This window comes from Lactuca virosa, chromosome 6, assembly GCF_052849685.1.
Source record: "Lactuca virosa cultivar CGN04683 chromosome 6, Lactuca_virosa_CGN04683_v6, whole genome shotgun sequence".
Classification (NCBI taxonomy): domain Eukaryota; kingdom Viridiplantae; phylum Streptophyta; class Magnoliopsida; order Asterales; family Asteraceae; genus Lactuca; species Lactuca virosa.
Window position 1 is genome coordinate 92,096,293 of NC_136431.1, and position 9,213 is coordinate 92,105,505.

Sequence of the window (9,213 nt, forward strand, 5' to 3'; positions counted from 1 at the left end):
GATGATGAGTTTCAAGTCTAGATCACTTGATGAACACACGAAGTTTTGGATGATCCTAAGAACGATTTTTGGTGTGAAGATATGAGTCGTTGATCCAAGAGTGTTATGAAAACATGTAATAACACTTGAGTTAGAAGGAAATACTTACCAATAAGTGAATAAATGACTCAAGAATACATCAAAAGTGTGGCTGAAAGTTGAGAGAAAAGAGGCCCTCTTGATGGTTTAAGAAGTGTATAATGTTTGATGGTGAAGCAAATGATCAAGGAAATCCCAGGCATTTCCTTATATGGAGGGTTGCTGGAGCAAGTGGCTAGGGTGAAGGGATGTTTGCCTTGGTTTGTGTGATGTGGATAAGGTTGGACCAATGAGAAAGTGACACATAGGAGGCAAGTGGGCACACTTGACCCACTTGTGGTGTAGAATACTCTTCTTATTGTAAAATAATGATTTATAATTAATAAATCCTTAAAAAATAATTAAAATAAGAGTTCTGGGGTTAAAAATGATAAAAATATGAATTTGGTGAAAAAATCCCGTCAAAAACGTCGAAAACGGGTTTAGGAGGCGAAAGTAGTCAAAAACCGGCATTAGGGACCGAACCTGCGAGGTTCGGCTCTAAGGAGCTAAGAACCGAGAGTAGGGAAAGGAAGAACCGAGAGTAGGCCGAAGGTCCGAAGTGGGGGGTACGAGGGTCCGAGGTCTCGCATGGGGGCCGAACTTCGGTCCTCGCTGCTGGCTTCGGTCCGAGGAGCTTCTGACACTTTCGGCTCCTAAGAGGTTCGGCTCCTGAAAGGTTCGGCTCCTAAGAGGAGTTTCAGTTCCTAAGAGGAGTTTCGGTTCTATATGGCTGTTTTTCGAGAAATCTTTCCGTTTTGCATGATTTTTGACCAAGTTAAGGGTCGGGATGACCCGGATGACTATAAAAAGTTTGAGAGAGATTTTGGGAGAGATTTGGGAGAGATTTCACATACTTGGGAGAGATTTCACATACTTAGAGAGATTTGGGAGAGATTTCACATGCTTGGAGAGATTTGGGAGAGATTTCACATACTTGGAGAGATTTCACATACTTGGAGAGATTTCACATACTTAGAGAGATTAGGGAGAGATTTCACATGCTTGGAGAGATTTGGGAGAGATTTCACATACTTGGAGAGATTTCACATACTTGGAGAGATTTCACATACTTAGAGAGATTTGGGAGAGATTTCACATGCTTGGAGAGATTTGGGAGAGATTTAACCTTAGCCATTATTATCGCATAATCTCGCAAATGGATGGTTCGCGAACCCCGTTATGCTTCGTTAATGATCGTTTTAAGTCCCCGAAAGGGTCCTTAGTCGTGTTTTGATGCGTTTAACTCCCTTTTTGGGTTTTTACATTGTTAACACATAGATTCTTCGAGACACTTGAATTTTTGACATAAAGATGCACATTTTTATACATAGAATAACTTTTTAACATACAAGTACTAGTAAAGTTTGACCGGTTTGACTTGTTGACTTTGACTTGAATTTGACGGTTGTCACACCTGAAACCATAAACAAAACTGTAAGCACGAAGCTTAGTGAGTTGCCCAGAGCATACCCCACATAATCCACATAATCCACATAACCGCATAAACCATATCAATCACATAGGCCATATCAATCACATAAGCCATATCAATCACATAAGCCCTGCATATAAGCATATAAGCATATAAGGATGCCGTGAGCTCCTCCCAGGGTCTTACTCCAGGATGCCGTGGGCTCCCCAAGGTCTTACACCTATGTGCCATGGGCTCCCCCCATGGTCTTTACCTGAAAATCCATGGGCTCCCCCACATGGTCTGACATCCAAGCGCCATGGGCTCCCCTATGGTCTTTACCTGAAAAGTCATGGGCTCCTCCACATGGTCTTACATCCAAGTGCTAGGGGCTCCCCCATGGTCTTTACCTGAAAAGCCATGGGCTCCCCCACATGGTCTTACATCAAAGTGCTATGGGCTCCCCCATGGTCTTTCATGCAAATATCACATAAACAAATAGCATAGCACATAGCATATAACCAACTAGCATACTACATATCACCACATCAACTAGTGTACCACATATCATAAAATGGGCCGGCCTTGGTGCCTTCGACCCATTAGTATGGTGAGGAGACTCAACTCACACTACCAAAGTCTCGCGAGTAAAACTCTAGCTGCTGGTTGATAGATTCCCGAACTGTTAACATCAAAACAACACCCAATTAATAATTGTGTTCCAATACATAACCATAAATCCACACTTGGGGTAAAAGAGTACTTACCCCCAACCTAGCTTGATCCAAGCCCAAGGCCCAAACATACACTCTGAAAGCCCAATAGTCAAACAATGAACCAAAGCCCAACATATGGCCTAATTTTCCAATTTGGGCCCAAACCTCTACACGGTCTTATCTTATGGCCCAACCATTTATCCTAGTCCAAACATTTGGCATTCCGATGACCCAATATCTCATAATCATCAAGGCCCAATTATGGCCCACCTATGGCCCAATTTTCCAAATTGGGCCCAAGCCTTCCTAATGGGCCTTATCCTAAAGCCCAATAATTTCCTTAGTTCATAAACATCTTCCCCATTGGCCCACGAAGGCCCACATCAACTCAGTCCAAGAAATGGCCCAATCAAGAACCCAAACCTAATTAGGGTTTTTCACATAAAATGACGATTAGGGTTAAGTGTTCCTACTTAACCCATTAAGAACTTAATCCATTAAGTCCACCACTCCACTAGTCCAAGCATACAATGTGGTCGGGCGTAATTCAAAATTCCAAATCCAATGGTCCAAACGCGGGTCCCGACAAATCCAAAACTCACATTTCCAAAATTAGGGTTTTCTAAACCCTAATTAGGGTTTCCAACCCAATCGTGTGCCAATTAGTCAAATGGTTAGGTTTTAGGTCAATTAGGGCTTCATTAGGTCAATTAGGGTTAAATAAGTCGGGCACCGCCCACTACCACCTCAGGTAGTGGTGGTCAACGCGGCTCACGGTGGCGGCCATCACCTCGTGGTGGTGGTGGTTACGATTCTAGTTCAAAACACATCAAAACATCCCAAAAAGCAATCCAATCACACAGAAGAGAACACGACCATCCAAGGCGGCGGCTGGTGGCGACAGAATGCGGCGTGAGGTGGCAGCCACCACCTTACAGTGGTGGTGACGGGTTTTTCCGGCCAAATTAACAACATACATACAACATAATATCCAAAATAAACACACACCTAAAATACACAATAAACACACACACACACACACAGCCACCCTCGTGGTGGCAGGCGGTGGTGGAGGGTGACCATTACCACCTCATGGTGGTGGTGATGGCTTTTCTTCGGTTTTCCGACCACCCATCGCATACTTTTAACATACACGGTCTGCAACAGCAACACATGCGCCTACAAATGCTAATATGAGCAAAACCACCCACCTGGTGGCATGCAACGGTCGGAGAGCATCAAACACGGCGAAACAACCGCATGACGGCGGCAACAGACGTTGAGAGACTGACGGCTATAGAACGCGTTCAGTTGGTCTCCCTACAATCATAGAGTTGGTCTCGGTGGTTTTTCCTGCCTACACACAACGTCTGACGACAGTAGAGATGGTGGTTGTAGTTTCGTCCTTGACTTCGCCGACGACAGTGGAGATGGTGGTGCAAACAACGGCGTGGAGGTGGCGGCTGAGAGGACTCCGGAAGGATGGTGGCGGAGGAAGATGTATCGCTAGGGTTAGGGTTTACGTAATGTTATACATATGGAGACTAAATGAGTGTGACGGGTTTAACCCGTGTTCACCTTCAAACATATACACATTTTATACGTTTGGCCCCTCCCCATAAGAATCTTTTTCAAATTAAGCCTACAATTTACAAAACAGCCCCTAACATCCAAAATTCATAACAATTCAAGTCCCAGAAGTTACCATTTAACCCTCAACATACCAAAATCCTTTCAATTTAAGTCCAATAATTACCAAACACCCCCTGATTTCTGAAAATATGTACAAAATAAATCCTGAAAATACACTTTAACCCCCGAAAATCTAAATCATGTCATTTGGCTCCCCGAAACCAACACCTCGCTAAATATTATGGATTTTTAGAGCTACTATAAAATAATATAAAATATAAATTTACATCTTGGGGTTTCGGGTTTATTATTTAATTACTCTATTTCAAACGGAATGTTACAACAACCAACACCTATCCATCCAAGTGACCAATCACAACCAAAATCCCCAAAATACCCTTGAGGCCAAACTTGTTCAAAGCCCATAAGTTAACTGATCAAACCAACCAGGTCAAATGAGTCAACCCAGCCATGCTAACCCAACAGACTCAACTCGACCGAGTCCACCCAAGGCGCGTACGCGGGGCGTACTGCGGAGGTACGCTGGGCGTTTGCCGCTTCACAGGTTGACCACCATCGTGGTGGTTGACCTCGTACGCAGGGTGTACTCCGAGTACGCGGGTCTTACCCTCGCAAGCCCAAAATCGATTTTTAAGAGCTTAATGGCTTAATCTCTTACGTCCAAACTTCAAATCCATGGCCAAAATACTCTTAGGAGTCATAAAGTCTCCAACTTTATGACCTAGCATGTCCAATAAGTGCTTAACACAAGGTCTTATTACATTAAGACATTCTACAAGATGCATGAAACAAAACTAACCACTTGGAACCCATATTTATGACTTAAGACCCCTCCTAGGGTATGAAAGGACAACTCAAAGGTCAAGAACATGACATAATCAAGATCTAACATTTTGGGACCCAAAAGCTCCATAAAACAACCAACACTAGAGCTTTGAGATAGAAGGATAAAATTGCAAGCTTTTTACCTTTGAAAGGTTGCAAATGAAAAATAAGTCCCAGATCCAAAGTGCTTCCCTCTTCCAAGATGAGTTTGGCTTCCTTCCTTCTTCTTCTAAGCACACAAACACACACTTTTAGGCATAAATGGCTTCTCAAGGTGAACTAGGGTTACAACCACGAATGAAAGGGTGAAGGCTGATGAGGTGAAGGGAAATGAGGCCATAAGGATGCTTAAATACCAGTCAAACCCTAAAAATTAGGGTATCCTCAATTGGCAAGTACGCCCATCGTACAATGATATATGCCCTAGTACGCTCAGCGTACACCACACACGCATGGCGTACTCCTAAGCCTCAATTAAAAAAAAATGCCATCAAGGCCCTTATGCATACTTTCTTGAACTTACGAACCAAAACGCAATGCACCCCGATATAAGGATCAACGATGGAAGTACTTCACAACCAGATGTTACAATTTTCCCCCACTTGAATTAGACTTCGTCCTCAAAGTCTGCTACAGTGACTAACCCAGGGTAGTAATTCCACATATCCACCTCGAGTTATTCAGACGGTCCTTCCCCAGGACCCGATCCGAACTAAAAGTTCTCTCAATCTCGCGGCTGCCTACCCATACCATCTTTGACTTGCTAACTTTCATTACTGGAGAAACCACCACCACCTTTACACAATTCTGACATCCACTACCTTAACTGATTCTTAAGAAAGCACAACTACCTCGGAACGTAGATGATACGATATTCTTCACAATCCGAACCATACGGAACCTTTCCGATCCTAACTTACCTTGATGAATCCATTGGGGATCCAGGACCCTTGACCATCCTTTGCTGTTGAACCCTCCATCCGAAAACAGGGTGGCTCCAAACACGAGACCCAACTAGATAACCACTGCAGAGAGGCACAAACAATGCCAACATATTCCACAACCTCCTGGCTAAGACAGAGTGGCTAGATAGAGATCCACAAACCCGAGGCTCTTAAGGATACAACACCGAATCAATTTTATCGATATGCTTCCCGAGACCGAAAACCCAATCCACGACTGACATTTACATACTCATTGAATCTGCCCTTTTCCTAAGAGTATGATCCAACCATGCGAGAAAAGAACCAAACCACATAATCACGAATTTCCCACTAAACCCCAAATCCATAAGATGCTCCAAGAGTCTTTAATTAACCCGTGACTCCCTGACACGTTATTCCAACCATTGCTCCCACGAGCAAAGATGATAATTCCAAGAATTCCACATTTACCTCCGATCCTTAACAATTCAGGTGTACCCCCAACTAGAAACACACACCCGAGGCAATAACCGATTCCCAACCTTGATGATCAACCCTTAAAACATCTTGCGAACAAACGGGAGTTATAATGCAACCACTCCGTAGAGACTTTTTGATATACGACTCATACTCCCAACAACCTTTAACTGTCCCCTTTATCCAAACCCACTGATTTGTGAGCCTCCCGACATCCACAATGCACCCATACTGAAAGTACCATGATCAGAAGAAATCAACAATCATAATCACTGGGCCCGCAACCTATTCCTTGAATGCTCCCCATATTACACCAATTGTTAACATTACATCTTTTGCTTGGAATTCGCGACCCACACCACGGGCCAACAGAATCTCAACCTCTTTCCACCGCCTTGTAGGGACCTAAACAATGTCCCTCCCAACGCTAACCGCATAACAAAGCCATAAGTATACCGTGCCCAATCCCTTTCACAGTACTAGCTGCTACCAATGTAGAGCCTGATGAAATCATGGTCGCCCACGACCCGAGAATAGGAAAATGGTTGCACCCTTGATCCAATTAAAAGGCTATCTCCCTAAAGAACCATACACATAATTTGAGCCAAGCCCCAATGCTATCTTGTCCAACCCACATACACACAATGAAGTTCTACAATGCACATCCTTAGGGAACCCATGAGATGATCCATAAGAGCAGAAATACCGAAGTTCTATCGAACGACGAGCCTCAATTATTAACAGAAGACATCCTCATGATCGATCGAAACAAAACTCCATACCTAATTGAGACTGAACAGCTTCCACCAATATGCAACCAACTCAAGAAGACTTCTAAAGTGATCCTGAATGCCACCCAACCCAGCCTGCTATGAACCAAAATTCTACATCACCGTTGAGGGTAAGCATACCCAACGGCCAAAGGAACATAAAACATACTAACTTGATGATAAGCTGACACAATCATTGAAATTCCACTGACACAACTTGAAACTTTCAGAGAACCTTTGCTGAAAGACGAACGATGCGACCAATAATCGAGGACTCACTGCCATTACATCTAATGAACTAAACCTAGAACTGAGACCCCACATACTCGCACCACAGATCTCTAAACCATTCCTCAATCCCACGAATCCGAACTGATCGATGATCCTTCAAGCAGAATACCCAGTTCTCCCCCACTTAGGGTTCGAACTACCACCCACTGGTGTTGAAACCAAACGATAAATCAAACCGGCTCAACCAGGTACAACCCTTCTTGACCCTGGAATGTATAACACATGCAGGATGACCTTCCATACAGGGATCAAACCAATCCAAAGATAATCCTGAATTTCAGCTAAAAACATCTGAAAATTCCAATCATGAGCACTTTAACATTAAGGCTTTCACACAAAGGCATAAGCAAATATCGACTTACGATCCAAAACGTACTCTCTTTGCCTGCAATCCCAAACGACGATCCGATACCTGACTTGCTATAACCCAATAACACATACCCTTAATCACATCACAAGGCATGAATAACACATCAATCCACCTACGCACTCTTACGCTGACATACTGTCGCCAAACCCTGCGACCAACAGACCCCAAGCTGAGCTTACATCCCAACCTTGAAGGTCACAAGCCTGCTCACTCCTTCCCTGAACTCGGAAAACTGAAAGGTCAAAATCCCCACCATAGATAGCGACATACCAAGCCATCAATGAACAATTATACTCCCAACTACAATTTCCAATTTGATAAAAAAACGGTCGTTCCATACATGAGTCCCGCTACTCGAATGCATGGCCTCGAGCCAACACCCTTGAGACTTCGAAACCAACAAGCTCATCTTGGTTTGCACCAATCACCCAAATCGATTTCACCACTGGGGTCCCAAAACAATTACCAGACCCGACCTCATGCCCGAGCAACCATAACCAAGATCGACAACTATGGAGCTACTGCCACGAATCATGGTATCCAACCATGCTATTTTCTCTCGACCAGTCCTTAGAATCCCCAAAACTTTCCTCGATTCGAGTATGAATACTGTGCTTCCAGTAGTACGGGCCCAATACTACCTCCCACACCTATCCATACTTTCCTCAAGGATCCTATCGAGTCCTCCAAGACCTACCCAAAATAATACTTCTCAATACCTGCTCAACAGCGAAACAATCACACTAAAATACTTCCTAGGCTCTCCTAGGATTTCCCCACCTCCCCTGCCATCAGCTGCTGAAGAAATCCAATCAATGCCAACCAACCACTTCATGAATACAATTACATGCAACAAAACTTAAATAATCTTTCGACTAAAGGACCCAACCCTACAACGGTTAGACTCAAATGAAAGCTGCGCAATATGTCAAAATCATTCACTCTAAGATTATTTAATCTTCATAGCATGTAACTTAGTGTATTCATTTGATAGTCTGCTCACATCAATGTGAGTCCCACAAAGCACAAAGCAAGCAACATTTGAGCAATGGAGTCGACTAGCACTAAGTCACAAAAAATTAGACAGATCCTCATATGAAGTTTTTGATCTCCATCTTTCAGCATCTCGGATACACCTTCGACCTGCCCTCACTCTCTCAAGAGTGGCTAACCATTCCTCACACTGACCCGCTATACTGCACCCACTCATGAAACTTCCACCAACCCTGCAACACTCGTGTATGCTAGTCATACATAACACTAGATACTATAGACAGACGAATACTTGATCCTACCTTAATCCCTTAATCAAACAAGAACAGGAAATAAGGCCAAACGAAACATTCTCAGGCTATAGAATCTTAGTATGTACAACCATGATGCATACACAAAGCAACTATAATAATGATGTCAATTTCATAAAAGGAAGACCCTAGGCTATCAGACATCATATAATCAAACAATTCCATGATGCAATTCCTGAAGATCCGTAGCCTATCACTAGCATGCTGCACTAACATATCAAATAACAATGTGGTAATTTGGGGTCTACTTACTGGCTCCGACTGATCGTACACATCACATCCTCTTTGATTATTTTGAAAACAATTTAAAAATCATTTTTTAAAACCTTTTTACTTAGTTTTAGATTGGATTC